Genomic DNA, 17,477 nt, shown 5'->3' on the forward strand with positions numbered 1-17,477 from the left:
TATCCATCTGTCGACAGTCTTCCCATTCCCAGCCTGCACTAGCCCAGGCACCCCCTCACCTCTGCCCACAGCCCAGCACCCAGTCCCTAGATGCCTGGCCTCCATCTCTCTGCTCCCCCTGAGGCCCCAGAGCTTCCTCCTTCTCCACCCTCCCCCCCAAACCCGCCCCCAGACAGCAGGAGCCCTCTGAGCCTGAGCCCAATAAACCCAGGGAGAGGGAGGGGGGAAGGGGGGGTATCACAGTCAGAGAGAGACTGAGAAAAAGACAGAATAGGGAGCAATGAGAGATGGGGGAAAGAAACTAAGGAGGGGGAGACAGGGGAGAAAGACAGAGACTGAGACAGAGAGAGTTGCCTACCCAGCCAGCAGTGGGTAGAGATGCCAGGCGATTGCTGAAGTCTGGAGAGCAGCCAGCCCCCAACCCCCACCACCACCAAAAAAAAAACAACCCATACTCACTCACACAAATACACACACACACTCCTACGGGCCCAAGTCACCCACCAGCCTGGCCTGCTGGGGAAGAGGGAAAGCAAAGACTCCACAGGGGAAAACAAAGGGGAGTGGGGAAGGGGGAGGGGGGCATGGGCACGAGTGTGAAAGAATGCACATCTGTACAAGAGGATGTGTACCTGAGAAAACGGGTGACACTGCAGAAGGTCGAGTGGGCTGAGGAGGCATTTATGTGAACCTTTAGTGTTCTTTCGTAAGTGTGTATGTGAGAGTACATGTGACTGTATGTGTGTAGGCACACCAATGTGATGGTGTGAGAGTGCATGTGTGCTTGTGTGCATGCATGCGTGCATGTGAATAGATAAGTATGTATGTCTGTTTTTGTTCAATAGAGGAGAAGAGTTGGGGAGAAATACCCTTAAAAGTCTTGGGGGAAGGCTAGAAGAGGGGTTCAACAAACAAGGTAGATGCTGGAGGTGGGAGGAGCAAGAAACATTCTCATAAGGGCAGCAGGAGGAAAGACCTTCCCATTGCCTGTAGTGGGGGGAGGCCACAAATCGTCCTTCCAAAGAGCTTCGGTCATTGAAAGAACTTTAAAGACCATACAGTCCAATAACTTCATCCCACACAGGAGGAAACTGAGGCCCCAAGAGGGGATCCAGGAACACACAGTAACTGTTGTGATGGAAGGAGCAAAGATGAAGAGCTAGGTCTTTGGGCTCTTCAGTGTGAGCTGGAGAAGAGAATGGCAAACAACTCCAGTATCTTTGCCAAGAAAACCCCAAATGGGGTCATGGAGATTGGACATAACTGAAATGACTCAACTGCAATGACCATCAGGCTCTAAATCCAGTATTCTTTTCAATACAGTGTAGTGGTTAGGGCCACTATTTAATCCCTTAAGATCCTTAATAATGAGGACCATTGATAGACAGCTGGCAGGAACCTTGGAAACTGGCTAGTCCAACCCCATGATTTTACAGATGAGGGAAACTGAGACCCAGAGAGGTTCTATGGTTTGTCCACAGTCACATAGCCAGTTAGTATCAGAGGTGAGATTTGAACTCAAGTCCTCTGACTCGATCCAAAGCTTGTTCCACTGTATCAGGCTATTTCCTATCTGGCCATCAATAAATGGACATATCTTTCTGGGGAGGTCCAACATGGTCAACCCCTTGTTCCTTGGCTCTTTCATGTCTAAGGTCTCCATCTCCCCAGTAGATCCAGGAGTTCTCCTCCCCTCTGGCCTCAGGTTCAAGAGCTGTTTCTCATCTTGACTTCAGTGATTGGTATAGAAAAGTCATGGAGCTAGCAACTGAGAACTCAGCACTGAGTAGGCACTTGGTGAGGGTGACTGAGTAGGCTCACAACCATACTTCTCATTCTCCTACCACTAGACTCTTCCAGAATCCTTTTCCCCTTGACTCTTCTATGAGGCTCACTGCGGAATCAGGAGCCCTTTCTAGCTAGGTGACCTTGGGTAAGTTACTTCTCTGAATCTTCCCGGTCAAACAGGGATGAGAATTCTGTACCATCACCTCCATGGGGTTGTTTTCAGGAGGTTTGTAAGCTGGAGTAGAAATGAGTTCTGTTACTATGGTGATGAGGAAACAGTGTCAGAGAAGTGAAATGATCTGCCCAAGGTCACAGAGCACGTTCATGGAGAAGTCAGGATGAGAACCTTCTTTACCTCCCCCCAAACCCCACCCCTTCCACCTGCCAGCCAAGTCAGGATATACCATGCTGCCTCCCCAGCAAGGGCTCATTTAACATCAATCAAGGCTGCTGGCTGACTGATTCCCTGGAGGTCTTGGAAGAGAAAATCGATCCTCTATCCATCTTTTTGGTGAAGCTGGATGAGAGGTCTGGGGATGGCGGAAAGGATTTCATATGCTTTCCTCTATTCTTTGCATCCTGTGGCATAAAAGCCATAGTCAGTCAACTTAGGATAAAAAATAAAATAACCTTTTTTTTTAAACAAACAACTCGTGGCATGTGTACAGTGCTTAGTATGGGATTTAGAGTCAGGACAAATTGAGCTGATTCCTGGATGGGATATTTATTAGCTGGGAGGTCTCTGGCAAACTAATCAACTTCTCTGAGCCTCAGTATCTCTCTCTGTCTCTGTCTTTCTCCTCTCTCATCTCCTCACTTTTCTCTCTGTCTCTGCCTCTCTCTGTCTCTTCTCTCCTCTCTCTCTCATCAAACCTATGATTTTGTTGGTGTAGGAACTCCTGGTAGGGAAAATTCCTCCACCAATGCATATTTGTACTTACTTTGCAATTTGGAATCTTGGAGAGCTGCTGGGGTACTAAGAGCTTAAATCATGTTCTCAATTTGTATTGGAGGGGGGAGGTAATGGTTTGAACCCAGGACTTTCTAATTCTTAGACCAGTACTCTAACCACTATACGCCATTACATCTCTAGAAAGTGAGGTTAATGTCAGCCCTTTCCCTCTGTTGTTTGTCTCCAATTTACCCTACTTGCATCTTGTTTGTACATATGCAGGCTGTTTACGTATTTTCTCCTCCTTAGACTATGAGCTCCTCCTCTAGATCAGAGATGGAGTTTTGTCTTTCTTTGTATCCCCAACATTTAACACAGGGCCTTGTACCTCATAGGTGTTTAATAAATGCTTACTGACTTGGAATGGGCCACCTCAGGAGGTAGTGAGTTCTCCCCTCAATGGAGATTTTTAACCTAAGGCTGCATATGGGACTTATCAAGTATATTATAGTGGGAGATCTGGGTTAGTACAGATGGCAATTGGGGTCCCTTCAACTCTGAGATCCTGCCATTCTGTGAAACCTCATATCTTTGGTAAGCCTTAAAGAACTATCGAAATTGCAGTTATTATTATATTCAGTTATATTTTTTAGTTTAGTTATATATATATTATGTATATATATACATACAGATGTGTATGTATGTGTTACATTCACCCCTGGTATAGCTCTTAACATTCTGCTCTAAGGCTACCACTAGATCCTAGGTCCTAGGTTCTATGTTTTCAAGTGTCTTCCAGATACCAGCCTATGGTCTGCTCCCTGCGTTTTCTCCTAGGAAGCAGGGTCCCTATGGTCAAGGGGGGAAATAGCCTGCTCTTCAGATGAAGCAATGGAAATGCTTCCTGGGGCCGCAAGTGGCTCTCAGCCCGGTGCTAATTATGTTATCAGCCTCCACAGAAGGTGGTGGTGGGAGAGCAGCCAGGCCCAGCTCTCTCCACTGGGTTGGCAAAGGCTCTGGCATAAGGGAGCAGCAGTGAGGTCCTCCTGGAGCTGGGGCCTAGGAGAGCCTGGGTCTAATCTCTGATGCTATGGTTCTTGCTCTAAAATAGCAAGAATTCTAGATTCTGATCCTACATAAGGTAGATTATAGTTTCTTGCTTGCTGTTTTTGAGTCGTTTCAGGCATGTCTGATTCTCTGTGAACCCATTTTGGGGTTTTCTTGGCAGAGAGACTGGAGCAGTTTGCCATTTCCTTCTCCAGCTCATCTTACAGATGAGGAAACTGAGGCAAACAGGGTTAAGTAACTTGGCCAAGGTCACACAGTTAGTGTCAGGACAAATTTGAACTTAAGTCTTTCTGACTCCAGGCATATTGCTCTATCCATTGTACCACGTAGTTGCCCTAGATTATAGTAACAGTCCCGTAGATGTCCCTTCTTAACTGACAGAAAAGGAAACTGAGGCCCAGAGAGTCTTGTGCCTTGTTCAGAGTCACGTATTCAGTCAAGGAAAGATCTAAAACTAGAATCTAGGCCTCACAACTTTCTTGTCCACTCCTTCATGCAGTCTGGAATTAAAGTTACTAGTTTCTGGTTTTGATTCCCCATATAGTCTTACATGGCAGAGGAAGCACCTAGGCTCATCTCTAATTTTCTAGGCACAGGTCCTAACTTAAGGTAACACAGAAGGAGGAATATGGAGCAGAGTGCTTGGTCGAGAAGGCCCTCATGCCAATGACCGCTGATGGAGCCCAGAAACATAACTCAAAGAGAAGCTGAGGTGGTCAGATATTATTATTTTCAGACACATGAAGGCCTAACCAGGGTCAGAGGCAGCTAACTAGTTCTGGGTAACCACAGAGGGCAGTAAATATTCAGAGCTAAGTGAATAAGTCACAAAGAAGAAGATTCAGGGCCCAGAGTATCCAACTCATTGAGTCTGAAAACAGGAGTTTCTAACCTGGGGCCCACAAACCTGTTTTTTTAAAATGATATTTTCATCATTATACTTCAATATAATTGATTTCCTTTACAATTCTGTGTATTTTTTAGATTTTTTTAATGGCCAAGTTCATGGATTCCAAGCTAAAAAAATGCTGCTCCCAGGTAATATGTTCATAGATTCATTCTACTTGGAAATTCTTTCCAAAGTTTGACTTAAAGCTTGCTTGTTGTTGGTAAAACTATTTCCCCTAAACTTTCACCTGTCTCCATCTTGACTTTTACCATAGTATCATGAGATACTATGAAAAGTACTTAGATTTTTTAAATTTGATATCCTCATTTTACACATAGGAAACTGAGACCCAGAGAGGTCAAGGGACTTGTCCATAGGTTTTCAGTTCGTCGCCAGGGTTAGAACAGCTTTCCTGACTTTAATTCCAGTGCTCTCTATATTCCACAACAGTGCAGAAGATGTTGTGAAAGACTGCTCCCTCCTTATTTTTCTAACCCCTCATCCTGGGCTCCAGGAAAAGGTTTGCTCCGTCCTGGGCTACACCTGCCTGAAACAACTAGGTCAGGGAGTTGAGTGCCCTTGCTCCCCCATCCTAGTTCTGATGAATGTGGGTCAGTGACACCTCCTTTTTCCTTCCCCTCTTCTACCTACTCTCACCTCACTCACCTTACCCAGAACTCAGTCCTGGGGAAGGTGCTCTGTCAGCTCCCAATCTCAGGAAATCCAGGGATCCTTTGTCTCTAGCCTGGCTCAAGGTGACTGTGAGAACAAATTTTCAAGTCCTAGAATGCTGGACTAAGAAAGGATGTCAAAGGCCCATCCACACTAGTCCATTCCTGAACCACAATCCCCTTGCCTCCTTTGTCAAAGACACACACACACACACACACACACACACACATACACACACACACACACACAACATACAGTACAAGAGGTCAGCCTTGAAGGGTTCTGGTGAGTAGAAACTGACTACTTCACAAGGCACTTCACTTCCAGACGGTTCCAATTCTTAGCAAGTTTTTTCTTATATTAAGCCTAAATTTGTCTTCCACTTACTGATCTGAGGACAGACCAAACCAAATGCCTCTTCTTTAGAATGGTCCTTCAAATACAACTATCCCATCTTCCTTAAGTGTCCTCTTCTCTAAGGCAGACAGCCTCAGGGCCTTCTACTAACTTCATATAGTATAAATCTGAGATCCTTCCCCATATGAGTTACCCTCCCCTGAATACTCAAGCTATCTATCCAAAAATCCTGGGATCATAGATTTCGAAATGAAAAGGATGGGCTAGGGGGAGAGGTCCAGCTAATTAAACTTCCTAATTTTACCAATAGGAAACTGAGGTGTAAATTCGTCAAGAAGTAGACAAGTCCTCTGATTGTATTTGAACTGAAATCCTCCAATTCCAAATGCAGGGCTCTCTTCACTGCACTCTGATGGACCCATCCACACCTTATCCCTTCCAAGACCCTAACACAAGACCCCAAACCTGAGATGACCAGGGCAGGCATAGTTACTATTGTTTCTGAGTGGGAACTATATACTACGAGATGCTGACTTGCAAATGGAAGAGAATTCTTGTTTGCCAACTGAAGATACAAAAGAATTGAGAGTTTGAATACTCCTAACCTTTCAAATGATATAAAATGCTACAAATAGCCCTGTCTAGTCCATTTAACTATTTCCCTCATAGAGGTGGAATGATCCGCACTTGGGAAAAGGTGAGCAAAATCTCTCAGGAAAAAATAGAAAATATCGGTCCATTCCCATTTACCCTAACAAAGTGAACAAGATGTGCATTTATAATTATATTCATTTAAAATGTTATTTTTCAAGAAAATAATAAAAGAAGTTCTGAGGGATTGAATCCTGACTTCCTACCTGTGTGATGTTGAACAAGTGTCTTTCTTTCCCTGGGCCTCAGTTTTCTCATGTCAAAGGAGGGTTTGTTCTCTACTCACTCTAAACACTAAGTTCCAGAAGGGGATTACCCCACCTCCATGTTTCTTTAATCAAAAGGCAGCTCTAAGGCCTTCCTCTTTTTGCAGCCTTCAGAGACTGCCACCTCCCTAGCCTGCTCCAATCACTCCAGAACTTGGCGGCCCTTCAAGAGTTCTCTGCGCAGTCTGCAACATAATCCTGTGGCGTTGCTTGGTACATTACTCTATAAGTCTTCTATATGTGTGTGGTGCCTGCGTGGAAGCATGGTGGGGCTCTCTCCTTCCCTGGAGGTCTGCCCTGAAGCAGGGCCATGTCCCTCCCTCAGAAGAGGGTATTTTTGAGTCTCTACCTTCCCTTGAGGGGGTAGGGCTTGTGTTTCCCCTCTGAGATGAAGGCCTTCAGGAAGCAGGGGCTGTGTCTCATCCTTTTCCCCTTCCTTTCCACACTATCCTCTCTTTCATCATCACTTTTCTGAGAATCAGGGCCTTGACCCTGCTTCTAGATCATGCTGGGGAAGGATCAATATTGATCAATAGATGCTGGGTTGTCATTTGATTAATCCTCCCTTGAAATGGACAGTCATTGATTGGGAAACCCAGGGTGATACCACTATATCCCTGGAGGACAGGAAGGAAGCTGTTCCTGGGAAACTATCCAGATGGACCAAGGGTGCAAAGCCCTAGACAAAGCCTTAGGGGACTCTGATGTGATGATGTGAGCTGGGACAAGCCCAGGACATAATAAATATCTATCCTGCTAGAATAAATTTTCCAAAACACCACACTGATTCATTAAAAAATCTTTAATTAAATCTCTTCAATGAACCAAACTCTTTGCATGGCAATAGTAGAATGGGGGGGGGGGGGATATATGAGGTAAGGGGGAGGGAGATAAAGTTTAATGGAATCAGCTCATCACTTCCCAACTCAGAAACCTTTAATAGCTCCCTATGACCTACATGAAAGTCCAAACTCTTCATCTTCCTACTCAGGATCCTCCTCAATCACTCCCCAGCTCTAGAACTAAAAACATGCCATTCCTAATCTCCATAACCTTTAATGGCTCTCTACTATTTACATGATAAAAGTCTCTATCCTAGTATTCAAGGTTCTCCACAACTATATTCTACCCCCAATCAATTCTCAAACTTCTTCCAACTCCATTATCTCATCAGAACTAATCAATCTAGGTAGGCTGTCACCATCCCTCCCATGAATCAGTATGGAATAACTGACTTTGGAGAGGTAGACTTAGAGTAGGAATTATGGTTCTGTCACTAGTCTCTGTGTGACCTTTAATCAAGTCCCTTTCCCATTTTGTGCCTTAGTTCATTTTCTCACTGTAAAATAAAAGGATTGGTATAAGTACAAACATTCTATGAGTCTTATATTCTATAAGCCCACCAAACCCATCTCTCTCTCCATAACTTGACTCATCTCCCTTGACTGGATGCTTTCCACATTTTCTCTGACTGTTAAAAGATCTTAGCTTAAAACAGCTTAAAAAGACCTTGGTCTCCCACTGCATCCTGGGCCATCTCCAGTTGTCCTAATCTATATCTGGCCACTGAACCCAGATGGCTCTGGAGGAGAAAGTGAGGCTGTTGACTTAGCACTCCCTCACTTACATCCAAATTCGCTTGCATATCATGGCATCACCTCCCTGATATCATGGTCCTCTTCGAGAACAAAGAACAAACGACAAAAACAATAATATTTTTCTCATCTTTCAAGGTCTATCTTAAGTCTTGCCTCTTCTAGGAAAACCCCTTTAGTTACTTCAGATTCTCTGGATTTCTATGGAACTTACATTTAATCTTATCTATGATGCCACCCTGGATAGCAGTTTAAAACTAGGTGATCTCTGAGGTCCCTTTCCATTATAAAATTCTAGCAGAAATCTGAGGGTCTTCAAGTGGAGGTAGAGTGATCAATCTTGAGACTATTGTAGAGGCAACCCATGATTTGTGGAGGAGCTGAATTTGAGTCCTCTGAAATTCCTTCCAGATCTAAGATTCTATGGTTCTAACATTTTAAGTTTCTCTCCTTTACACAAAATATCCCCACTTCCTTTACCTGATCCTCATTTGGCATGGTCTCTAGTTCCTTCCCAACCAACTGATCCTCAAAGGACCATGGAATTACAGATTTACAGCTATAAGAATAGATTTTGAGCTAATCTAGTCTGTGAGTAATTCCAGCTCCAGACTTCCATGTCCAAAGTCAGCTCTTCCATATTGCTTCACGTGGGGGATAGTGAAAGCTTATATAGATTGGTTATTTCTGATCAAATAATGGAGTATGAAGAGGTTTGAGAGGCAGGTAGAGACAGAGTACATAACCTAGTCTAATTTCCCCATTTTTTTCAGATAAAGAAACTGAGGTCCAGATGGGTTTAACCAATCAGTCAACAAATGTTTAAGCACCAACTATGTGCCACACACTATGATAAGCACTGGGAATACAAAGAAAGGCAAAAAGCAATCCCTGTTCTCAAGGAGGTCATAGTCTATTGGCTAAGATAACATGAAAACAACTATATACAAATGAGCTATATACAGGCTAAATAGGAAATAAGCAAAAGAGGAAAGGCATTAGAATTAATCTGGATCCAGTGGCCACATATAGATCAGGACAATTGGAGATGGCCCCGGATGCACTGGGAGACCTTGGCCTTTTTAAGCAAAGGTCTTTAACAATCAGAGTAGAAGTAGAAGGCATCCAGTCAAGGGAGATGAGTCAAGTTGTGGGGACAGCGATGGGCTTGGCAGGCTCATAGAATATAAGACTCATAGGGATTATGGAGATTATGAAAATCTTCCTGTAGAAAGTAACTTTGCCCAAGGTCACATAAGTAATAAAGGCAGAGCCAGAATTTGAACCCAGGTCCTCTGACCCCAAGGTTAGAGCTCTATGCACCATCCTTCCTCTTTATTCTAACAACCTAATATCCCAGGGCTCCATGATTCTGAGATTCTATGATTCTACTGTCACACTCTATCCCACCACCTGTTATTCGAATGTGTGAGTCCTTTTAGCCTAATTCCATGGTGAGGATGGAAGGAGGAAGTGTTGGGAAGGGGGAGTGGAACCTGCGGTCAGGTCAGATATCTGCCTTTGTCTGTCTCTTGTATAATAGAGCCCCATACAAAGCCAGACACAGGAGATGTAGTAACCAACTGATGGACTGGGCATCCTGACTTGTAAGTCCTTTCTCTACTGTGGAGGGTGTGAGAGCAGAGCAGCTGGGGACTGAGCCTCTGTTCCCTTGGGCCTTCAAGGAATGAGCCATTTGGCTCCAGAGAAGATATCACTATCCAAAGGCCAGGGACAGTGAGTAGACACAGGGCCAATCTGTGTTGTGACGGGAATGAAGCCAGTTCAAGGCTAATCCCCAGGGGGATGCAGAGAGGCACAGCCAGGAATAGCAGCTTGGTGGGCACTGAATTCTGGCCCTTCTCTTGTTGCACAGAGATGCCAATCGCACCTTCTTAGCGGCCACCCTTCTCAATGCTGGCTCCAGGCCTTCTTCATTTCCCCTACCTCCTCAGCTCCCAGGCACTGGCATTGAGAAGTCATCAAGCCTCAGGGGCCTGGGGCTTACCCTATTGCTCCTCTAACCTAGTGCCAGAGACGGGGAGAATAGGAAAGAAAGGTCAAATAGCTTACTGGGAAGGTCACAAGTTTTCCGGCCTTTGACCAGAGAAGCAGCTAACCCACTCTGTCCTCTTCCTCACTCACCACTCCCACCCCTAGACACCTAAACCCAGCAAACATATACAATGTACACAGCCACAAAAGGAGGGGAACAAGGAAGATCAGAAATGGAAACGCTGATTTGGAGGCACATTTAAGATCTGTTTGGTTGGGAATGAAATAGAAGGCACTGGCACTGAGAGATCATTAGATTGAATAAAGATTTACAGAAGGTATGCCTTAGGGATCAGGGCTCAGTCTGGGATTAGATTTGGGAGTCATTCTAGTACCAAGGCCAGTGCTCAGCCCAGCATGGGGCAATAGAGTTTATCTCCATGTTAGCTGTCCCATGTGGATGCAAACTTACTGAGCTCATGGGTAGGAGTCTAGTTCACCTGCCAGGAATTTAAGAGGGCTGCCACAGCCCACTCATTTTGGTCCTGTGGGCTCCTGAGCTGTGGGTGACAGTTCTGTCGGAAGACACTGAGTCATCTCCCTGGAACCTAACCATTTTCCAGGAGGGGAGGTTGGAAATGTAGCCAGAATTACTCCCTCTCTTGCTATATCCCTTTCTATTATACAGCTGTAATACATACTCAGAATTCTAATACACAACTGCTAAATATTGGTGAGGGGACAGATGTCCCCATGTATCCCCTGTTCTATCCCTGTAATGGGCTGTGTAATCAGAAAGTGCGCAACTTAGACTGAAAACAAAAAAGGAAACAGAGCTGAGTGTCTAGGTTTCACTCCAATCTTGGTACTGCTATGTGACCTTGGGAAAGTCATTTCCCTTCGGGCCCCAGTTTCCTCATCTGTAAATGAGGGGATTGGATTTGATAATCTCAAAAGATCACTTTCACTTCTGCCCCTGTTATGCTATGTCTATACATCTCTATGCCCTAACATCTATATGTTCTAATATTCTGCTTTGTGTTCTAAGGTCCAGCACTCTGGACCTTATGTTCTAATGTTCCTTCTAGCTCTGACATTCTAGGATTCTAAGGAGTTAGCTGTCACTAGATAGCTTCTATGGACCTCACCTTACCTCCCATTTTTCCCTTTGTCCTTTTCCATTTGAAAAGTGGAATTTGCTCAAATCTGTCCATCATTCATTCACATATTAATTCACACAACAAATATTTCCTCAGCACCCTGTGTTTAGTGCTGTGGTGTATACAAAAACAAGTAAGACACAGTCTCTGCTCACACATATCTTGAAGTCTTTCAGAGGAGATGAGACAAGTACTCAGCTAAGTACAATATGAGTCAGAAGTCAAGAAATGCACAAGAGATGCACAAAGTGCTATAGGGCTTCCAAAGGGAAAGACACAGTGTCAGTGTTGGTCTGAGTAATCAAGAAAGACCTAATGGAGAAGGTAGTATTAGAGTTCACCTTTGAAGAACTAGTAGGAATTGGATATGGATACTTGCATAGTATGACTATTTCTTATATATGGAATAGTGTGAGAAAGGCAAGGAATTCCCATCATCATCATTATCATCACCCTCACCATCACCACTACAACCATTACTATCACTACTCTAATTACCCTCATCATCTTCAAGCCTGATACCAGCATCCCTACCCCCATCCACCACACCATAGTCACCATTATCACCATTTACATACCAAGGTTTATTACCATCTGCTACACCCACCATCACCATCCCCAATATAACCACCTCTTGTCAATACCATTCTGCCACTAGGATAATCAGTCCTATAGAAAACATCCTATCACAAGCATAACCATCTCCATCAATATAAACAACATAATCAATTAACATTATTATATATTAATATTAATTACTGTAATTAATATTATATATAATCAATTAATATCCATCAATATAAACACTCCCATCAACACCACCACTACCACCAACAAAACCACCCCCATCACTACCACCAGCAAAACCACCCTCATCAACACCATCACTACCCCTAGCATAACCGTTCCCATCACTACCATTGGCATAAGCAATTCTATCACCATCATCCCTATTACTCACATAAGCATCCCTATCACCACCATCACTATCATTACCATAACCATCTCCATTTTCATCCCCCTTCTATCACCCCCACCCCCAGCACATGAACACAATCCCTGGGGATTATTTAATATATCATTTCATTGTCTTGCCCCCTGCATCTAAGAAAAATTGCCTTTTGACTAAGACAGGCTTGCCTTTCCTGGGACGTCTGATGCCATATTTTTTGAATGCTTACTCTGGGAAAGTCCTTACTTGTATCTAACTTGACTCTTTTCCTTCTAGAGCCAAAACTTGCTCCTGCTTGTTCTGTCCTCTCAAGATGGAGAACAGCTGGTCACCACCCTCCCAGAATCCATACACTTGAAAACCACTATTATCGCCTAGGGAGTCAGAGTTTTGATTAAGACTTGTTCTCCTAAGGGAGATGGGTAATTAAGTGTCATTGGCACAGGGAGCTTTGAGCTCAGTTTTGCAAAGGAGGGACAAAAACACCCTCACTTTCTCATCTGTCTAAATGTGTTGCTTCCTTCAGTTACATCATCCCAGCAACCCCTGCACACACGGCCTTTTCCAAATTTTTTCACAGAGCTATGCAAGGCTGCTATACAAGCCTGCAGTTCTCACTCTCAAGAGCTACTTTGTTCCATATATTCACATAAGTCACAGAATCATAGAACCATCCAACTTTAGACTCCTAGAGCTTTCAAAACTTAGGACAAGAGCAGCACATTATTGTGGGACTGCCAGTTTGGGAGTCAGAGGAGCTGGGTTAAAATCTTACTTCAGACACGTACTAGCTGCGTCACCCTGAGTAAGTCACTTACCATCTCTGGGTACCTCCATTTCCTTTTTTATAAAATTAGGGGATAGGATAATATGACCTCTAAGGTCCTTTCCAAGTGTAGAATAATTAATATCTTTGAATCACAGAAGCTCAGAGTGAAAGAGACTTTAGAGTTTATCAAGTCTTCATACTGGTCCCCAGTGAAGGAGTCCTCACAAATGCATCTCTGACAGGGGTCATCCAACCTCCACTGGGACACCACCAAGGATGAGGAGCACAATGTGATATAATGGCAAAAGAATTGTCTGGGGAACCTGGGTTCAAGTTCTGGTTCTGATGCAATCAGTTGTGTGAACTTAGGTAAAGGCATCCAACCTCTCTGAGCTTGTTTCACTATGTATTATGGGGACAACAATTTTTGCTCTCTATGGAGAGTAGTGAGGCACTTGGTATAACTTAAAAAATAGGAACTGGTATTATGATCAGGAAGCACCTCATGAAACAATTCATTCCATTGAGGAACACATCTGCTGTCTACAAAATATTTTTTTTTATATTGAGAAGGAATCTGCCTCCTTATGACATCCCATGTATGAGTATGAAAGTCACATTAAATCCAGAAAAGTCCCCCTTACCCAGATGGCTAAGCATCCAGCCTCAGGCCACACCCACAGTGGCTCCCCTCCTTCCAGGGGAGAAATTTGGATTCCAAGCCTGAGTCCTAGAAACTGAGCTCAAAGGTCATTCAGTCTGAAGTCATACAATCACAGGATTTCTGAGAGGGAAGGATCTCAGAATTCAGCATACCCAACTTAAAGCTGAACTGTTATCTTCCATACAATATCCTTGACACATAATCATCCAGCTTTTGTTTAAAGATGTCTAGTGACAGGGAGCTCACTACTTCCCGAGACATGTCCATTCCCCATTTGGAGGATACAAATTGCTAAGAAGTTCCTTCTCTTAAACTACAATCTGCCTCTTTGAAACTTCCATCCATCGCTTCTAAGTTCTGTCCTCTGGGGACAAGGGGAATTAACTTAGTCTCCTCCCCCCAGAACATTCTCAGAGAAGGGAATTAACTTGTCCAAAGTCACACAGTTAAATAAACACAGATTCAATTACTTGAATACAGCTATCATCTCCACCATTGCCCTATTTTTTCTTGTTTAGTCTGAACATTCAAATTCATCCAATCGATCCTCATATGACATGGTCTTTATTCCCCTTATCCATCTCAGCCCTGCGTTGTCAGTAAAAAGGTCAACAAACATTTATTAAGCATTTGCTACATGCCAGGTACCGTGCTAAGTACTGGGGAGTAAAAGAAGGGAAAAAGCAGGTCCCTGCTTTCGAGGAGCTCACTCCCTAATAGAGGAGACATACAACTTATACACAGACCCAATAGAAGGTAATCTCAGGGAAGGATATACACAGAGTTGATGGAAGGCAGTAGATAGAGGTTGGGGATGGGTAAAGGGCTAGGAAAGGTTTTCTGAAGAAGATGAGATTTGAGCTGAATCTTTCAGGAAGCCAGAAACTAAGAGGTAAAGATGAGGGGACAGAGCTTTTCAGGTATGGGGGCAGTCGGTACAAAGGCATGCAAGTGGGAGATGGCATAACCTGTAAAAGTAGAAAAGCAGTGGAGAACAGGGGAGAGGAGGGTTAAATTGTAAAAATGATGAGCTGGAGGCACTGGGACTCACAAATATCTTTGCTAGAATGTGGCACCTAGAAGTGAACTCAACATCCGCCATATGGTTAGATCAGAGCAGAGGTCAGTAGGACCATCGTCACTTCTCCCTCTCTGGACACTCCACTTCTACAAATGCAACTGAAGATACAGGTTTTGATCTTGTTTTTGCAGCCTTTTTTGACTGCTGTGTTGAAGCATTGGATACCTCTCCCCTTTGGTCTGGACCTACCTTCCCATGTCTCTACCATGGGGATGTTTTCCTTATTTCCCAGGCTAGCAATGTCTTCTCCCTTTGATGAGACCCTGTGAGTGGCTCTGGCACAAATCCACCTGGGTGTGATAATTCCTCCTGGTGCTCTTCCCCAAGCTGTACTTGGAGTGGGTGATTAAAATGGGGCTCCCAGCTGTGGGTGAAAGCAGCAGGCTCCTGGGAGAGATCTGGATAGGGAAATCTCAAGTTGCCAGCAGCTCTCCTGGGCAGGAGATGGGAAATGGAGAGTCCCATCTCTCCCAAGGCCAGGTCCATGGATGCCTAGCTGTGGGAACCTCAGCCCTATCCCCAGGCTCCCCACTGCCCAGCACCTGGTTATCATGATGAGTCTGGAGAAGTTTGTAGAAAGCCACGAATAAGGAGACAGCCCCCCCCCCCAATTCCATTTCCTCCAGAAAACAAATTAGGACTGATTACAAATGGATCAACATAAGGGGAAAAAAAACTTACTGATAATTAAAGAAAAGCCATCAAGAGATACCATAAGATTTAAAGCTGGAATGCACCCAACTAAACAAACTCTTTCATTTTAAGGGGAGGAGAAAACAAGGCCCAGAAAAGGGAAGGGACTTGTTCAAAGTCATGCAGTAAAGTAGGACAGAAGTGAATTTGCAACTAGATCTTTAGCACATAATTCAGGATTTTTCCCCCAATTATATCATACCAATGTGGGGAGAGGCAAGGAAGAGAAAAAACTAAGATTTTTTTCTTGCCTCTTTCAGTGGGCAAAAGTAGGAGAAAAGTAAGGTGGGATGGATTGTATATTTGTACTTGATGTGCAGAAGAGGAGTGGGATGGCGGAGGAGGTCGTGAGTTCCCAGTCACTGAAGATATTCAGAAGAAGCATAGAGGGCCATTTGTTAGGAATAGGAGAGCAGGGAATTTCTGTTCAGATTCAGTTTTAGCTAAATAATTTCTAAAATGTCTTACTGCTTTCAGTCCCAACATCCTGGGTTTTCGCAAGGGAGGGGGGATCCCAGGCAATCCTCCATCTGAAAATAAAGTTCCAGACTTGCTGGTGCATTCATTCAAAAGCTAATACCTGAGATCAGAGCTAGAAGTATCATTAAGATTATCTAATCCACCAGTCACTTTAGAGACAAGGAATCAGAGGTCCAGGAATAGACAGTGTTCAAGGGCACATAATGAGCTAGTAACCGAATGGGGATTAGAACCCAGGTCTCTTGACTCCCAATCCCAGAGGTTTCTCTTTCATAGCACCCCAAACCCCCTCCACGCACACCCACCAGTCCTCTTTTGGGGTAAATATAGGCCATCTTGTGAATTTTCAACCCTATTCAGATTTTATTTTTCTAGTGTCCGGGAATCCTTTTCCTATCCCACCAGATCAGGGGGTTCTTATGTTGGGTTGAAAGGATCTTAACAGCAAAGATGACTATTCTACCCTGAGACTGTAGGATGGACATACTGACCCTTTCCACTGTTTTCCAGTTTCCAAGAGCCTGTGCCTTCAGCAAGGTCAATAGTCTGGATCAGCACTTCTCAATATAGCTGTTTCCTCACTCTGGCCCCATCTCTTGGAAAAAAGCTAATTAGCTTCCTTCCTCTCTGCTCTCTCCTCAGTTCAATGGCCCCCTCCCACTTCCCAGTCTCCCTCACTGCAGCCCAGCCAATGCCCAGAAGCAAAGCCAGCTGTTGTAACAGCTGTGGAGAAGTGAGAGAAAAGTGTCAGCTTCTTATCCTGGCATTCAAGGCCACAGTTTGGCATGAGTCTCTTTCAATTTAAATAAGAAAGTATTTAATCAAGCATCTACTCTGGTCAAGATTCCAGGGATAAGTAATGTGCTGTGTGAACTAGCAGATAACTGACTGGTTTTGGCTCTTTCTCTGAATTTCCTAAGGCAGCTAGGTAGCACAATGAATAGCTCCGAAGCTGGAGACAGGAAGATCTGAGTTCAAATCCAGCCTCAGGCACTTACTAGTTGTGTGACCCTGGGTAAGTTGCTTAACCCTATTTGCCTCAGTTTTCTCATCTGTAAAATGAGTTGGAGAAGGAAATGGCAAATCACTCCAGCATATTTTTCAAGACAATCCCAAAAAAGCTCATGGAGAGTTGTATATGACCGCAACTGAACAACTGGCTTTACTACATCTGGCTTCTACATCTGTAAAATTAAAGGGCTTGGAAAAGATGATCTGTAAAGTCTCTTCCAGTTCTGGCATTCTTCAGTTCCTAAATATCTATGTCCCACAAGGGTACTATGGAGTGGTGTACAGGCAGTTGGTCTTTGAGGTAGAGACCCAAGTTCGAATCCTGCCTTTGACACATGCAGTCACCCAAGCTCTCTGCTCCCCAGATAACTCCCTAAGAGCAGTGACTGTTCTGCATTGGTAAAGACAATCTCTGCACCAAGAGTCCCCTACAACAGTGACATCACAGGTCCAGACCAAACAAAAAAATCCCCAGGACCAGAAATATCTGCCAC

The 17,477-nt window shown here is 44.1% G+C and overlaps 1 protein-coding gene across 4 annotated transcripts in view; it reads right to left on the minus strand.

The window, feature by feature from the left end:
• ADGRB1 (adhesion G protein-coupled receptor B1) overlaps window positions 1-17,477 on the minus strand; it is a 262,780-nt gene that overhangs the window by 92,406 nt on the left and 152,897 nt on the right. The window contains exon 1 of one of the 4 annotated variants that reach the window (XM_072602912.1): window positions 60-133. The exons of the other annotated variants lie outside the window; for them this stretch is intronic. The gene's annotated coding sequence lies outside the window, so the exon portion shown is untranslated. Of the gene's footprint in view, window positions 1-59; window positions 134-17,477 lie in introns of those variants that run through there. 4 annotated transcript variants of the gene reach the window in all.

The sequence above is a fragment of the Notamacropus eugenii genome, chromosome 4, assembly GCF_028372415.1.
Source record: "Notamacropus eugenii isolate mMacEug1 chromosome 4, mMacEug1.pri_v2, whole genome shotgun sequence".
In the NCBI taxonomy this organism is placed as follows: Eukaryota; Metazoa; Chordata; class Mammalia; order Diprotodontia; family Macropodidae; genus Notamacropus; species Notamacropus eugenii.